Genomic DNA, 19,156 nt, shown 5'->3' with positions numbered 1-19,156 from the left:
CCTAACAAAAAGATATTCACTCAGTCTTCTTCTCAGACTCGGGCTAAAGGAAGATTTCAAAACTATTTTGTTTTTGTTTTTGCTAACAAGGAGAAAACAAGTTTTAATGAAAAGATCATGTGATTCTGATCATATAGAGCCTTTCAAGTCTGCTTCCATCACTTACTTCTCAATATTGATTTCCTCATGTGTAAGCCCAAGACTATAAATGCCTATCTCACAGTGTCATTTGGGGAATTAAATGAAATAATTTATGTAAGCATATATGACACAAAATTGCTGTTTAGTCAACACTTTACTTTGTCCATCAGTTTTAAGGAATGTCCTATTTATGCTCAGTTCGAGTTCAAAATAAGATGAAGAGTTAGTATCAGGAATAGATATAAATTCAGCAGGTATGCATTAATTAATGCTAAGGTGACTGAACTATATAGAACAATGGTAACATCTCTGATCTGCAAAGTTCATATAACAAAATAGTTATATTCTCTCACCAAATTAGAAAGACATTTTTCAGATATCTCCTGGACATTTGGAGGGACATTTATAGAGAGCAAGGGGCATGCATCAGACTGGGAAATAGGAGATTGTAACAGTTAGCAATACACAAAAGATAGTTGAGGACAGGTGGGTTACTGTGAGCAGACCACCCACACATGGAAGCCACACCAGGTATTCGATTGCCTACACACCCACTCACTCTGATGGAAAACAGAGACAGTGAACAAGTCTTGCAGTATAGCTCTGACAACAAAATGACATCCAACATAAATGGTCCAGTGAAAAGTTTCCTCCCCTAGGGACTGTAAAAGTTTGCTAGGGAATGCTCAATGAGAGAAACTATGGGGCTTGGGTTGATGATCATTAGTCTTTGAATTCAGTTGCATGCCAAAAAGAAAATTGTTACCAGCCCTATGGCTTGTCCTCTGGAAGAAGGTTTGCAGGTTCCCCGATGGGAAAATTGAAAGTTCTGAAAATAACTGAATTTCAAGTTAAAATTTTTATACTTCTTCAATTTAAATGAATGAGTGTGGAGGCCATGTCTAACATGGGAGAAGAATTCATAGGAATGTAGAACGGCCTCATAACATATGAGGAAATTATAATTTTCTAAAAAGAGTATAGGCATGCAACAAATAAGGGATAGGAAATCCTAAGAAACAAACAAACAAAAAACCTAGAGTAAACATGCAGAATGAGCGTGCTATTCAACTTTGGAAAAATAGACCGGGAATATTATAGAACAAAGAAAGGAAAAACTGAAAAAAGAAACAGCAAACAAACCACCCCCCCCCAAACCTCAAAAGATTATCAGACTGAAAAGAAGAGAGCAGACAAAAAATGTGAACCTACAGGACCTTGCTTACTCATCAACTGAATTAAATCAGCTATAATAATACGACATATCTCTAATACAATATGTCATTGTATATGCAGCTCGGCTCTGTGTCCTTCTGTTGTTTGTGATAAGAGCAATCATCCTATTTCCCATTGTTCTTTAAAATGTAAACAGAACAAGGACTGGAGCCAACATGGCCAAAGAGACTGCCAAAATGTGCCGATAACAACTAGGATGTTTCATAGCTGTCACATTTAGGCCCCCATTATACAAATAACCCAAAGCGAACTCGTAAGCAACAACAGATTATGCCCAAACTATGGAACTGTGAACTGATATTGTGGATATATAAGGCAATGCGTGAATATAGAATCTTTTGCAGAAGTTCTAATGTCTCCATTCTAAGTGTTTTGTAATTCACCAATTACTCCTTCAGAATACTTGTTTTAGAAAGCCAGTATCTTTCTTCCCTTCAAAATTAGCCTTTTAAAGTCTATTAGAGACTGAGAATTAGCCAGGGGTTAAGGTATGGAGGAATCCTGACCTGCTTTGCCATTTGATTTCTAATTTTGGTCTGAGATAAAATAGCCAAGATATCTTCAATGGAGTAGGTATCATTTTGTTAAGCTAATGTTGTGCTTAGATGTATGCCCCATCAGATGTGATTCTGAGGGAAAACAGTTGTATCCCACAAAAATGTTAAGTGATACACTTGAAAAAGCTTCTGAATGTATTCTGCAGTCTAAATTTGTCAGAGTTTGAATAGATGTTGTCATGGAAAATCTGCTATGGTTTTAGGAGCTAGAGTGACATTTTTTAACCACCCTTCATTCTTCTGGGAGATGCTTTCCTTCATTCTTTTCTTTTTCTCTGCACAGCCTACTTCTACCTGCCTACAAAGGGCTCAAAAATAGTGATTACTTGGCAGAACTAATTCTGATAAATTTAAGAATTAGGTCTGGAAAATCTAAGGGACCCAAGGTCAATTGTTACTGGTATTCCAAAATATTAATTTTTTCTTACCTCCTACCTTTTCTTTACTACCAATTTCTCATTTTACATTTTTTGCTTCTCTTTCTTTTATTTCTTCTTTTCTAACTATGCCTTTCTATGATAAAAACAATGACACCAATGACCATTCTGTAGACCCACTGATGGGACTCAGAGTTAACAGGGTTATTGACCACTGTCCTATTTCCTTGGAAATGGGAAAGTGATGCTGAACTGAGTTAGCTTCACCTGAAAAGGCACACATTAACCCCTGGCCAGAGCACTGGTGAGATAAAACCTCCTGCTCAAAATAACTCCTTTTCCACTTTAGTGTCATTCATCATTTTTAGTAAACCAGAGGAAACTCCTTCATCAATATGAGAGCCTCAGGTTCACTTTATGATATTATCATTTATGTAATTTTAACATATAACTAAATTAATTCATTTTTACTTAAAACATAATTTTTAAAGCTAGATTTGTTTATTAGTTCTTTTGCTAGAAACCTTTATTATTTGAAACAAAATACCCTGTTTCTTGTCTTTCTCCAACAATTTATATGGAGCTATATTAAACTAGGTCTTTTTAGAGTCTTTCATACTCTGTCTACTGACATCTGTCCAAAAGGGGAAAAGGCACAAAAAAGTTTCAGAGAATCAGAATTTTTCTGGGTTCAGTGTTTCTTGACAAAGGGAGGATTCATCAATATAAAGCATAGATGAAGGATTTACTTAAAGTCATCAAGAGTACAGTTTGTACAGCTCTCCTCTACATTGATTCTAGACTCCGATTAAATCAGAAGTTTTGAAAGGGGTGGAATCTCTGATACACTTGAAGTACCCAAGTTTTAAGGAAACTATTTTAGATAAAATGAGAACCCTTGCTGATTCTGATCCACTTTTAGAGACACATTCAAACTCTAAGCTTTTGCTATTTCCAAAATAGGTTGTTAAGTGATTTTCTTTTATTTTTTCCCTTTCTGCCTGAATGGACCCACATCTAAACACCCACATAGGTTTGTGAGGGCATTTCTAGAAAAATGAAGATCAGTTATAAATTTCTTCACTCTTTTTACATATGAAATAAATTTTTATGCTTTTTTATTTTTATTTTTAAAAATTTTTTAATGTTTTATTTATTTCTGAGAAGAGAGAGAGAGAGAGAGCGTGAGCAGGGGAGGGTCAGAGAAAGAGGGAGATACAGAATCTGAAACAGGCTCCACGCTCTGAGCTAGCTGTCAGCATAAAGCCTGATGCAGGGCAAGAATCCACGAACTGTGAGATCATGACCTGAGCCAAAGTCAGACACTTAACCAACTGAGCCTGAGCCACCCAGGTGCCCTATTTTTTTTAAAAAAATTCTAGGTTTACATATTTCAAGATTGTAATTGTTCAAATAAGTACTATACACAAACATCAATTAAATAAACTAGGGTTTGAAATGGGGACAAGACTAAATACAGATTCAATCATAAGGCCTAAACACAGATTTTTGACTACCACAACCCAACAAATACTAAATCCAAACATCTATATTGCCATAAGCGTTCGTAGATATCTATAGATACGTATTACTGACTCTAACTAATCAAATACAGCACTTGAAATCCTGAGCTACACATTTCTTCAGAAACTTATACAGATTTCTGGGAAAATACACATTGGTTTCGATATTGCAATAAGAAATAAGGACATGTAGATCATGGGGAAAAGGTCATCATTCTGTTGAACTAAATTTACCTTATGTTCCATTTCACTGCATCACTAACAATAAGTTTTTCAGTCCAGTTGTGATAACACTCCTGCTGTGAACATATACTTTCCTATATGAAGATAAATAAACATATATACATAATAAACAGTGAAAAAATTTGCTGCAATTAGCAAGGTGATCATACACATCTTAGGTGTGAGATAAATGTCACAAAAATCTATTAACATTGATTTTTTTCCTTTTCTTCCTGACACTGTTGTAGCTCAGCTAATAGGATGAACTGTCATAACTTTTAGAGACAAAGAAAGGAGGTCAGTAACTAAAAGTTGTAGGTACTCAACTAGGATATTCTTAGAAAAGCAGTGTTACAATAGGCAACATTATATATTAGCCGTTTACATTCATAAGGAAAAAAATAATCATTTCACACTGATGAATGTCCAAGGTCCAATAATACAATAAAAGTGTTTTTACTTGTTATAATTATTATCAAGGTTAATGAAACTAACCTTCACCTCCTTCTCTCAGGCAACATGAGTCTGGAAAGTATTCTAGTAGATTTCCACATGTTTATATTAAAATAACTTACTTTATTTGATGAAATTATATATTAGTCAGTTATTAAATACAATAAAAAATAGAAATGTCTAGGTTATTGGTAAACCAACTTATTTTTCCCTTGAATAAAGTGTTACTGCATTTAGTTTTCTGTTTAATTTGTAGATTCAAGTGCTAGACATATGCTCTCGATGCATCCCTACATATAAAAAGCTATAAACAAGAAACTCCACTCTTGGGGCAGTGCCAAAGGCTATTAATAGGTATAGACACAGCTCATAGAATTGCGGGGAGGGCTGAAGAAATACTCTTGGATGGACTTCCAAAATGACTTTTAATTCCACAATGGTATAGCGCCCCTAGGAGGCTCATGGTATGATCCATGCCAACAGTTAGATGCCCCAAACATACTCTTTTTTGCCTCACGACTCAGATCCAAACCAAAGTATTATGTTAGGATATCTGACTTCCCAGATCTAAGTCACATCTGGAACTCTAGCTACAAAGAAGCTCTGCATTCTGCAAAACAAGGATTGGAAAGGGTTTTGAGAGAACAGGATTTTTTTTTCTATTTGGAAACCAACATATTGATCAGTAGAGGCTAAGTAGACCAGGATTTAATCTCACTGAAGGCAATTTTGTTTAACCATGGAGCACTATAACATCCTATAAAAGAATTCCATTTTTACATGACTCCTAGTTAAAAGGGATGAATGTGTCAAAAATTCATCACCATTCCTTGGGGGAAAAAGGCTAATATTGCTGATGTTCCTATTTACCCAAACAGAATCAAAATGGTTGTTTTCATTTATAAGGATGTAAAAATCACATTCACAAGACCGAACATTAGATAAACTGCAATTAGTTGTAATTTTATTTACTTTCAGCTTATTGAGGTGTAAGTAATAAGTTAAATTGTAAGATATTTAAAATGTTTAGCATGATGATTTGATAGACATACACATTCTGAAAGGATTTTCCTTATCCAGTTAATTAACACATCTATTGTCTCACATATTTACCTTTCTTCTTTATTTTAGTGAGAACATTTAAGTTCTGTCTTAGCAAATCTTGATTATATAATACAGTGTTTTTAACTATAGTTACCATGTTATATTAAATTATCAAATTTTATTTCTAACAGAAAGTTTGTGTGTTTACCAACCTATCCCTTGCTCCTCAAACTCTAGCTCTTAGCAACTATTCTGTTTCTATGAGTTCAACTTTTTTTTTTCTTTCTTGTCTTTTTTTTTTTTAAAGATTCCATGTGTAAATGATTCCATGAAGGATTTGTCTTTTTCCATCTAACTTATTTCACTTAGCATAATGCCCTCCAGATTCAACCATGTTGTCACATGAAAAGGGAGGATGGGTAGATACATTTTGCCTTACTCATATGTGGATGGAATGGCCCTTTTCGCTCTTTTCATAAGAGGCTCTCTTAGACTTTACCTCCAGCCTACCCAACCAGAATCAAGTTTGTATATTTATATGTGTGTGTGTGTGTGTGTGTGTGTGTGTATCTTGGAATCAAGTAGGTATATATATATCTTTCAAGCCCTCTATTTTCACAGTATTTTATATCTTAGTAGTTACTTTCTTCTCAATTCAGTGATATTTGTTAACAGTGTACTCTAGTTTTCAGCGAGGATTATTTTTCCTATCTTCTATACCATACTGCCAGAAATGTAATCCTAAGGCTGAAATCTTCTAATTTTTCTATCAAAATATTTAGGTAGTTCTTTTCCAGGTGTGTTTATCCTGGACAAAAGGTTTTGTGGGTACATTAGAGCAGTGAAGCTCTGTCATACAGAAAAAAATAGATTTATTTTGTGAAACTTGAAAAACAAAGTAAAAATGCTTTTTTCATAGGCTAAAAAAATGAAGTTCCCATGCACAATGTCCATGATATTTCTGTTTTCTATGATATGAACAGTTAGAAGTGCTAAAGAATTTAATGTCAAATTAGCATGAGGAAAAACATTTGAAAAAATGATTTCTCTTCAGGTTCCAAATATTTGAAATATTTTCCATCTTTAATTATTTCAATTTATAAATCAGGTATTGCTTCTCTAATCTCAAATAATGTAATACATTTTCTAAACACACTTTGAATCTGTTTAATATTGAAATTATTCTAAAAAGCCACAACATAGGAGCGCCTGGGTGCCTCAGCTGGTTAAGTGTCTGACTTTGGCTCAGGTTATGATCTCGTGGTTTGTGGGTTCGAGCCCTGCATCGGGTTCTGTGCTGACAACTCAGAGCCTGCAGCCTGTTCAGATTCTGTGTCTCCCTCTCTCTCTGCCCCTCCCCAGCTCGTGCTCTGACTCTGTCTCAAAAATAAACAAAGAAACAAACAAAAAGCCAAGACATAGAATGATTTCATCATTTTTGTTATATTTTCTCAAATGTTTACATGTTTTAACAATTTAAATATTTCCCATTTTGGGTTCCTTTCTTCTAACATGTGTTAGAACAAAAGCATGATCACAAATTTAAAATAAAAGTACTTCAATTCCTTCATGTTAATATTGAATTTCGAGTTTGATTACAAAGAGGAATCAATATTCAGTTTTAATAATAAAGTGTTATAAATGAAACCACAAATTATATCAAATTATGAGCAAACATAAAGATACAGGATCACAAAATAGCCCAAATTCACACATTTACTCTTTAATAACCTTGTGGTATAATTTACACAGTAATTACCTATGAAATTGTCACTTTCTGTAGAAGTCAGATACCATTTGTTTCTCCTAGACTTTTGTTTGTTTGCTTGTTTATGTTTTTTGATTTTATGTTTCAGGAACACCCATTTCATGCTTCTTGCCATAATGTGTTCCTAGAAACCAAGTCATAAAATAAAAGTATTATAATTGAGTATTGTGTTCCTAGCTGAGAATTCAGCACTGAGTAAATCTTAACCTGAACAACCATGTCATAAAGGTAGACATAAGAGCTCATATAAGTCAATAATCACATAAATAATCAAAATGATGTAACATATAGCTATTTTATCAGAAATTTGACCTAAAAGTATTCACTTAGCTAGAAGAGGCATTAAACAATCCATTAAGGGTGACTTTACTTTATCTTCTTAGAATTTAGAAGGGTATGCAGAGGGAGATGATTCTGGTACTTGAATAAAGTTTATAAGGATCTCTTAGTCATACTCTTTTTTGTTTCCTATTAAATTTGGCATGCTTTTGAAAGTCATTATGCTGACCTGGTAGGTACACTTTAAATAGTATATTTACTGCTTCTAGTTTCTTTTCTCTCACTGAAAAGCATATAAAATGTGAGGTGCTTTTACCCATCTCCAGCAAGAAGGAAGCAGTTTTGTCCATCATCTTTAGGATTTATTTTGTCTCCTGAGAATTCACAACCCTCCCTAATTCAAATGTTTATTTCCTTCTTTCTTTCATAGCTTTCAACTTCCCACTCCAACTTAGCTCTGTGTCTTTATTTTTTTTAATGTCTCTTTATTTATTTTGAGAGAGAGAAGAAAGCAAGCACATGCATGTGGGGGAGGGTGAGAGAGAGAGAGAGAGAGAGATTGGGAATCCCAAACAGGCTCTGCACTGCCAGCACAGAGCTCAACGTGGGGCTCCATCCCACAAATAGTGAGAGCATGACCTAAGTTAAAACAAGAGTCAGAGGTGCTTAAATGACTGAGCCACCCAGGCGCCTCATCAGAGTCTTTAAATAAACTAAGGAAACAGAAATTTAAAAAAAGAAAGAAAGGTGAAAATGGTGCTGGTGTTGTTGTTTTAATGCCCTTCTGGGTGTGGCTTGGTGACTTAGTCGTGTTGAATACTACAGGTGTGAAGATTATAACTTAATAAGAGATACCATTTATTGAAAAGCTTCTATGGATCAGTAACTCTACTAACACCATATGTAACTTTATCTCCAATCCTGCTCTCTGGCATTTGCAACAAAATTTTATTATTTCTACTTGACAGATGAAGAAATCAGGTTAGGAGAATTTAGGTAATTCTCCCAAGATCACAAATACAGTGAATGGAATGCTGGGATTTCAACAGGCTCTTAAAGCCTCTGTTCTTAAACATTAAAGTATAGTTGGCATACAGTGTTATACTAACTTAAAGTGTACAACATAGTGATTTGACAGTTCTGTACATTACTGAATGCTCACTATAGTGATATAGTTATCATCTATTAGCATACAGTGCTATTATAATATTATTGACTATATTCCCTATGCTATACTTGTCATCACCATGACTTATTTATTTTATAATTGGAAGTTTGTCCTTCTTGATCTTCTTACCATTTTTCCCATCTCCCCACCTTCTGGCAACCACCACTTTGCTGTTTGCATTTACGAGTCTGTTTCTGTTTTTTGTTTGTTTATTTGTTTTGTTTTTTAGATTCCAGATGTAGGCAAAATCATACAGTATCTTTTTTCTGTCTGACTTTATTTCATTTAGCCTGATACCCTCTAGGTCCATCCACGTTGTTGCAAATGGCAAGATCTCAATTTTTTATGGTTGAGTAATATCCCATTTTTATGACTTAGTAATATCCAATAAAAAAGTAATATCTTTTTTATAGCTAAGTAATGTCCCATCCGGTTTACATGAAGGGATAAAGAAGATGTTGTACTCTTCTTTATCCCCTCATCTATGGACAGACACTTAGGTTGCTTCCATATCTTAGCTTCATAATATTGCAATAAACATAGGGGATACATATAGCTTTTCAAATTAGTATTTTCATTTTCTTAAGATAGATATTCAGCAGTGGAATGACTCTATTATGTGGTATTTCTATTTTTAATTTTTTGAGGAACTTTCTACCTGTTTTCAAGTGGGCACACCAATTTACATTTCCAAGTATATGAGGGTTTCCTTTTCTCTGCTTCCTAACCAACACTTGTAATTTCTTGTCTTTTTGATACTAGCCATTCTGTCTGGTGTAAGGTGATATCTCATTGTGGTTTTGATTTGCACTTCCCTGATGATTGGTGAAGCTGAGCATCTTTTCATTTGTCTGTTGGACATCTATATATCTTCTTTGGAAAAATGTCTACTCAGATCCTCTGCCCATCATTCAAGTATATTTTGGGGGCATATTGACTTGTATGGGTTCTATATGTATTGGGTATTTTTTGCTTGTTGGATATCATTTCCAAATATCTTATCCCATTTAGTAGGTTGCCATTTCATTTTCATTTGATGATTTCCTTCACTGTGCAAAAGCTTTTTAGTTTGATGTAGTACAATAGGTTAATTTTGCTTTTGTTTCCCTCGCCTAAGGAGACATATCCAGAAAAATGTTGCTTATAAGGCACTAATCCCTTATATGAGATCTCTACCCTCATGACCTAATCACCTCCCAAAGGCTCCATCTTCAAATACCATCACACTAGATATTAGTCTTCTACATATGAATTTTTTAGGTAGACACCAACATTCAGTCTATGCCAGTCAATTGTATGCATCTTGATTCTGTTTTCAGTATCAAGTCCCACTAATATTCATATATATAATTTGTTAATCTTTGTCTTCCTGTCATATAGCAAATAATCTTGCAAAGGTGATTTCCATAGTCTGTTTTTCTTGTTGAAGAAGTTTTCAAAGAATAATCAAATAGATACGCTTGGCTTTAGCTGCATTTAAAAAGTAATTTGATTTCCTTTGCAAATAAACAGTACAAGGTGGGGATGTACAATATTGTTGTACAATGCCAACCCCTCAGGTCCTCTTCATTTGCCAACCTACACATCTTAAGCAAATTCTAGTGAGAATGTTTCCTGATGGGCATACACATATTGAATCACAGACACCACTGGGATTTCCCTGCTGAACTACAGCCACCAGATAAGCTCACACAAGTTGACCAGTCTCAGTCCAGAGATTTTGGAGTTTAGCACTGTGTAGTTGAATGCTTCCAAATCCATTCTGAATGTTCCATCCAGCATTTATATTCAATGATTCAACCAAAAAGTAAATTAAAAGCTAAAATAAACTCAATATATTTGTTGAGCTCTTTACTCCTAACCAAAGCAATTGTAAAACTGTTTATCAGGCCATTAACTGAATTAGGTTTTATGCTGGTTTGTTTGTTTATATGCTTGTTTGTTTCTGATTCAGCCAACCAGGCCAAGCAGGAACTAAATCTACATATTTCTCTATGAAACAGGTACAAAAACAACATATGCTTTTTTCTGAACCCAGCTTAAGCCATACTGGTATTTTATTGAATCCAAATTCATGAGAGGAAATGAGGAGGGGAAGTGCTATGTTGGCTTCACAAATTGCATTGCAGTGACTTGAAAATACTCTTGTGGTACTAAACATCAATATTAGATTTCAACAACTCATCCCTCTGGTGCTGTTATGTCCGACTTCTCTCTGATGGTATGCCAGAATCCTTTATACTTGACTTCCTTTCTCACAGTCTCCAGATAACCAGAGTAAATGCTCATGAGCACCACATACAGACATACACATTACAACCCTAGTTCCGTTACTCAAAAAAAAAAAAAAAAAAAGTTATTTGTCACTGTCAGCTTAACTAGGTAAACATTTCTCAGTGTGGATTTCAAGATCTTTTATAATCTTTCCAGCATCATTGTCTAAATTTCCCCTCTACAAATCCTAAGTGACTACAAAATAAAAGTAAGTCATTGTAGCTAAAGCAACCAATAATTTTCTATCTCAGTGACTTTGTTAATGCTGTGCCTTTATCTATATTCCCTTCCTACTTTTATGGTGAATTCTACTGTTAAGGCTTTGTTAATCCAAGTGGGATCTGTGGACTAACAGCTCTTATCACATGAGAGCTATAGTTAGAAATTCATCTCATGCCTGCCCCAGATCTACTGAATCAGAATCTGCATTTTAACAAGATCCCAAGTGATATATATGCACATTAAAATTTGAGCTATTTCAAATGATAATTTCTCTATGGCCTCTGACTGATATTTTAAATGGGTGTCATAGTTTCCTCTTTTGAGGTTCATATCTATATAGTCATTCATCATTTCAGTCTACAAGTATTTATTAAGTGGCTACTATCTTCTAGGCAAAACTGAAGAGAGCAATTTCAAACCATGGAAATTTCTCATTTAATGACATGTAGCAGTGGAAACAAAAACAGTTTAATGCGTCTTAAGAATGTATTGTATGTGAGAAAACAGTGGAAAATAGGAAAGGTAAACAGAGGTTAAATTAGAGTATGACTTTGTAAGGAGTACTATATATTATATATCCTGAAGCATTTGATGTGAGGCTATAATTGGCATATTTGATACATTATGTTCTCTGAGACTGAAGAGGAGATTAGATTGTTAATAGAAATAAGATTAACAGTAAAGAGGCTAGCTAGGAAGCAGACAGTAATTCAAATAAAGACTGGGAATTTGAACTAAAGAGTAATGATGGAAACTTATTCATTCATTCAACAGGTGTTTATTGAGATTATTTTTAAATGCAATCAGTTGTAACCAAGGCACTCTAGCAAGTAATAATCATTCCTCAACCTTTACACTTAAAGACGCAAGTTTATTAAATATATTGATTGTTTTCAATGCCATCACAGGGTAAAGTTTTATCAAATGCTCTGCTATGCATGGGTCACCATGTATATATCTGCCTTTGACTGAACTCTCCAGGGCAAAGAAGAGAGGACAGTAACTGAACAATGAACAATCTTCCATACTTTCCATAAAGCATCAAGTCTCATAAGCAGATGTTACTCAATAAATTCTTATTGAACCAAACCCATGTTGTTATATATTTCTTTGTTATACTCTTAGCTTCAAAAAGATTTTTAATAATCTTAACGTGTGTGTGATTATATTTTTGCTTAACAGTAAAAATTTGTCTTTGAAAAGTGAACTCAAGTAGCATTAACCATTATATATGTGAAATACATGGACAGTTGTTCATCATCATTACAACTTCTGAGGTTCTCTTGGAACCCTCATAGAGAAATAAGTTCAAGCATGATGTAAATATATACTACAGAGTTGTCTCTACTTTTTATCAACTCTTATTATTTGAGCATAATAATAACAATGTTTATTTTCTGAGTGGTTATTATGTGCCAAGTACTTTTATGCATTTGATTTAAGTTTATTTTATTATCACGATTCCTCAATGAAATAGTCATTATTATTATTATTCAGATATTGCAGAAAAGAAAACTAATGGATAGAAAGGCTAAATAAGCTGTCTAAGGTCATACATGTTATGACCAGTATGAGTAGGATTTGAAAATTGGAAAACTTGCTTGAGCCCACTCTTAAATACTGTATAATATTACCTCTTTGGAATATGGAAATCTTTCATGCTAGAAAGAAGATGTGGATTTTGCATTGAACAAGAATGTATGTACTAAACTGGGATTTCTCAACAGTAGTACTACAGATGTTTTGGATGACATAATTCTTTTCTAGGGGCTATCCTGTGCATGGTCAGATTTTGAACAGCATTCCCAGCCTTTACCCATTAGATTCCTGTGGAACCCACAAACCATGACAATCAAAACTCTTTCCAGATGTTTCCAAATATGCCCTGCAAGGGAAAAATCACCCCCTGTTGAGTACCACTGCCGTACATTCTTGAAAAGTGAAACTATATTGAAATTATCATTAGTCATTGATGCACCTTCATAACACTGTATAGTTAGATGATCTTGCTTCATCAGGATATAGTCTAAATTAAGCACATTTTATTCTGGGCACTCACTATCTTGTTTTCACATCAGGATGTCTTTTCAGAGACAAAAGGTATTTTTAGAGGTTGTCTTGTTAGTCCTTTCACTCAATCTTTTATAATATCCATCAACTGACAAGAAGGATCACAACGGACTAAAATATCTGATGAGAAAAGATGTCTCACAAAGCCCCCCTTCTCCCAAAGCTATTGCAAATGAGTCATTATGTGTAAGCTCTCAAGGAATAGCTCTCAGGTAATAATGACTTTTAAAAAGAAGTGAATTCTTGACACCAGCTCATGAGAATATAACTAGATGCAATTGCTCTTCATCAGCTCTTCAGATAGCCAGTTTTATACAGAAGATCAATTATGTTAAGAAAGTTCCAAGGCAATGAAGGGATTGTTAGTAACTTTTTTTTCCCCTTCAAATCACCAGGATTTGTGAACCATGACTGCTATGGTTTTGTTAGTGTCAAATTTAAGAGCCAAATTTTCATTCCTTCTTGTGTAAGAATGTATCACATCATTATCAAAATCAACTATCATAATCAACAACCACATCATTATCTGTTCATACATAGTCATGTGAGGACGAGTGACATGTATACTGCATATTCTATGGAGAATTAGATAATTTTCTCTAAAAATTATTCCAATTCACAGGCCTTTTTATAAACTTCCAGGCTTGTACACTGAGACATTATATTCAGCAAACTATAGGAGGAAACACTCACAAATAGAACATTTGTAATTTTCCATTGGGCATTTGAGCTACCTACCTAATTACAATAAACAAATGAAAGCAGATCCATGTGCTCTACAGGAATGACATGGCATTTTGCCTTTTAATGCAAACCAACAGGTCAAAGTTCTAAGTGGACATGTTACATTACAGGTTAAAAGTTCCTTTTAAGAGTATCCTTACCTCTTCATAATTTACTGTGCAAAGACAATACTGTGCAAAACTTGTCCAGCTTTTTCACCGTGCTCTTTTCCTGTCATATTTTTATTATTATTTCATAAGCTAAAAGGAATCAGTTTAATTGGCATTTAATATTGACTAGTTTCAAGATTAATATATAAATTATCATGCTTAGTGCTATTTTTAATACTTGAATTTTCCAAATCTTCAAAGTTTTTTCTTGAATACATTTATTATTGAAAATGAAATTTCAGTCATGGCTTCAGGACCATGAGGAATAACTTTCCTACATAAAGTATTAGTTCTTCTATATTAGTTATCTGTTGCTATATAATAAAATATCCCCAAACTCAGTGGCTTTTGACAACTATTTTATGTGGCTCATGAGTCTGTGGATTGACTTGTCAGGTCTACTGGTCTTGGCTAGGATCATTCATGCAACAGCAGTCAGCTCGTGGGTCTACCGGAAACTGGCTGGTCCAACATGGTGTAAGCTAAGATAACTCAGCTGTACTCCACAAAGCCTCTCATTCTCCATTATGTCAACACAGCTTATTCACATGTTGGGTAGTATTCCAATATAGTGATCAGAAATTAGGTCTAGGCTTGGAAATGGCACCTCACTCCTGCTTCGTTTTATTGGCCAAAGATAGTCACAAAGCCAGTCCAGGTTTAAGAGGAAGGAAAATAGACTCCACCTCTTGATGAGAAGAGCTACAAAGTCCATATGGAGGAGATATATAGGAAGGAATTACTGTGGTAATTTTGACATCTTGAATGTAAGCAAATGCACCTTCTGTATGTACAACCATGTTATCAAAATATTGTCCAGGTAGAATGATTCTGTCTAGCAATTTTATAACTCACTGTGACGTTGATTAAGCTGACTGGTTTACAGATATAATATAGGAAATATCTCTTCTTAGGAATGGGTTGAAGTTACATGATTTATGCTAAAAACATTTTTTAATAATAAACATTACAGGACAGACACAGTAGCAAAGAAAATTTGAGTAGTGTCTTTTAAAGTTTAGACCTATCTTGCAAAGTTCATCTAATGCAGCACCCTATGGATTATTATTTTTTTAAGTGAATAGGATCTCTGTGCATAGATGGGATGTGAAGCAGATGAAAATGAGGCAGAATGTTCTGTTCTTTAATGTGGAAAAAAATTGTAATGTGCACACATTCCATTTCAATAGAAAAAACCCATGCAAATGTAGTATTCCAAGCAGAACTAAGACTCACTATAATACTGCCTAGTAATATTACTTTTAAAAAGCTTTCATAATGCTTAGCTGGATTTCAGTAGTCTTGTGGCTCATGAATGTTCAAATTGCAGGGGAAACATATTTAGAATAATTATCTGTTTTAAGCCACAACAAAGAAATCTTCTTTTGTTCCTACTTACCGGAGAATATGTACAGAGGTTTTTAGTGGAAGAACCAAAATTTAGGAAGTAGAAGAAAAACATCACCTGTTATAAAATTGAATTAGATATGAATTACATTAAAAGTATACACAGTTTGGACCTAATCAAACATGGTAAGTTCCATCAGTCCTAAGGAAGAGCATCTGTTTGCACTGGCACATGACTCATGACTGCATATGAGGGAGGGATGTTGTAAGCTAAGATCAGTTATTTTAAAAAAAACCCATGTGTGTATATCATTTTGCAAAGTGTATTCATATCATTTATGATCATGCTCTTTCATCAACACTATAAGGAATACAGGACATTATAATTATGCATTTTATATGAAAACATTGTCTCAGGGAGACATTTGTCAGATGTCCTACTGTTCATACATAGAAGAACATGAAAGAAGTATAGGTCTTCTAATTCAATGTCCAGGGCTCTACTCCTTATACATGATACCACTCTCATATATAGTCTGAATAATGATGCTGTTTGTAACTCTGAATACCAAAAAGAAATAGAAACCCTCTTTGGGTCATTACTTAAGTCTAACTAGGTTCCATGTCTAACTAAGGTGGTTTTAGAGTCTAAAGGAAGGACCCACCACACATGCACACCCCCAGGAAAAGCTCATATTCAGAAAAGACAGTCATGATAGATGTTATCCAGAAAGATAACAGAAAGAAAGTTTGGTATTGGAGAGAATTAATAGTTCTGAATGTTTTGGTAATCCCTTAAATTCATCTTATAGATGGATTGATGCCTAGATCTAAGGGAGAAAACAATAAGGCTGTGATTAAGAATATTTAAAGGTAGTTTTACTATAGTCTATAAATTTTGCGCACAATCCACCTTGGCATAAAACCCTTTCACCCAAATGTAACCTAAAAAAAAATTTAGGTATCTCCCTTCTCCCCACAGTGCCAAAGATCCCTCCCCCGCCACACAGCTTTATGCTATGGTTGACTCTCAGTGAGTGACAGTGTTGATTGGTTCCACACTGGTGACTGGTGGGAGACTGATTTCTTCTTGGGCAATGGTGATTCCCGGTGGGAGACCATTGTATTAGTGGAGGAATAGGATAAGAAGGTAAGTTCAAGAGTACAGTAACAACATTTTGTATATTTTGACTCAGATTTTTAAAATATAACTTTCTCTACTTCCTAAAAAGAAATACAAATTCTTAGCTTAAAGCTGTCTTCAGCAAACCATTTATCCTGTCCTATTCCAAGATACTCATTATGGTCAAGTGATTCATCAGAAATATTCAAGTCACTGTCCACCTCACAGCTCAAGAACTAAAAATAAAACAGTCCATTCGTAAACTTTTCAACCACTTATTTACATCCCTCGCTATTATCCTTTTCTTCAGGATTCTGTGCATAAAATCAGGGAAAGGACATGGATTCCATGATAGCCTCCAGGTGAGATACTTCATTCCACTTGGCTCACTAGCTCCAGTATCTGTGCTCCATTTTCTTGTGTATAGCTTGGCTCACCTAATATTCCATCTTTATGCTAACTTAGTTTCATAACCATGGACTTTGCTATTTTCTCCAGGTGGAGATGCCCTCACTTGATAGTCTCCTGGCCCCAAACCCAAATTTCTTGTTGACTAACTTTCTTAATACTTAAAAAACACCAAAACAAAACAAAACAAAACAAAACAAAACAAAACAAAACAAAGCAAAGCAAAAAAACACAGGAACTCTGGACTGGACTACACCATGCTGAGGCGTTCAGGACTCTTTGTGAGTTGTCCCAGAGGTACCACCTAGACTCCCCCATAGAAATCAGTCCTCTCCTCTTTTCAGGCCATAGGGGCCGTGAAGCCAAGATGAATACAGATTTTCTTAGAAAGTTTGTAGTCTCCCAAGGATACAGCCATGGAAATGGGACTTTAGATCTAATCTAAATGTTTATCCACTTATATTTTTATAATTGCTGCCTCTCTTCTCTCTTCCTCATCCTTTCTACCAGGAACATCCTCAATGATCATTATATCTCTGATGCATGTGTTTAGAACTGGCCAGTAATACCAAAACTTAACTTTGAGGTTTCTAAGAAAAATATTTTCTCTCTCACAATGTCTAACTTTCCCTCCATTGGACTTAAAAACTTGAGTTTTACCAGACCAATGGTAATCTAGGCATTTTTTTCACCTCTCTATCAAAAGCCATTGAAGGCCTTTCCTTAAATAGATGCAGAGTGGTCTAAAGCAGGTAGGAAAAATTAAGGTGTTATTTGGAATGAAACTATTGATTTATTATTTTCTTTTCTTTTCCAGTTTTATTGAGATAGAATCGACATATAACATAAGGTGTACAACATAATGATTTGATACATGTATATTTTGCAAAATATTACTACAATGGTTTACCATCACCTCACATAGTTACACTTTTTGTTCCTGTGATGAGAGCTTCAGAGGTCTACTCTTAACAACTTTCACATATATAATACAGTATTATTAACTATATATAGTAATATGATTTATTATTTAAAAAGTGGAATATGAGGGACACCTGGGTGGCTCAATCAGATAAGTGTCCAACTCTTGATTTCAACTCAGGTCATGTCCTCATGGTCCGTGAGTTCAAGCCCCATGTCAGGCTTTGTGCTGACAGCACAGAGCCCACTTGGGATTCTTTCTTCTTCTCTCTCTACCCCTCCCCTGCTTGTGCTCTCTCATTCTCTCTTTCTTTCTCTCTCTCTCTCTCCTCTAAAATAAAATAAATAACTGGTTAAGAAAATGGAATATCCATGCAGTTATCAAATTGATTTATTTCTGAATGTCCACAAAAATTCATTTGGATAGGGTACCAAGATCCTTCATTAAAATGTTAGATGACGGGGTGAATAAAATTTGAACCACTGTTAATAATGTGGTGTTAGCTGTGTCTACAAGCAGAAGTCTTGCAAAGCTTTGCTGTAGCGTAGTGGATTCAGGACTTGTACAGCTTATTTAGCCTAGTGACTTTCACACTGTGTCCCACAGTGCCATGTAGGTCTATGGAGCAGTTTCTGGAGAAACCAGTTGTCAATTAGAGTACTTACACTGTTTTACATACTAGCGTTCTAATTAAAATATCATTTGAAAGAAGTTTCCATTACTATAAGAAATTATATAGATGGACGATAAATATAGTAACAGATATAGAATAATAGATGATAGATACACAGATGAAACCTCTATTTTAACTTTTAAATTAAATGCTTTCCTGACCAGCAAGCCGTCTTAGTTTATGGTGATGCATTGCAGTTGGTGGGCAAGGAGAGCTGACTTGGTTTTCTTTGATAGAACACTTACTATTCCAAGCACAGTGCATTCTACTTTCATTATTTAATTCATTCTCACAGGAATCATTTGAAATGGTATTATGATCTCCGTTTTATGAATGGAAGCAGACTCAGTGAAGTTAAGAAACCAGTTCGGAGTCAGTGAACTTGAAAGACAGAAGTGGTTTTCAAATTAACTCAGGTTTGCCTGAATTAAAAGTCTATATTTTACTCCTCCACCT

This window comes from Hyaena hyaena, unplaced genomic scaffold, assembly GCF_003009895.1.
Source record: "Hyaena hyaena isolate Hyena2069 unplaced genomic scaffold, ASM300989v1 scaffold_672, whole genome shotgun sequence".
Lineage (NCBI taxonomy): Eukaryota > Metazoa > Chordata > Mammalia > Carnivora > Hyaenidae > Hyaena > Hyaena hyaena.
Note: the sequence above shows the minus strand (reverse complement) of the source record.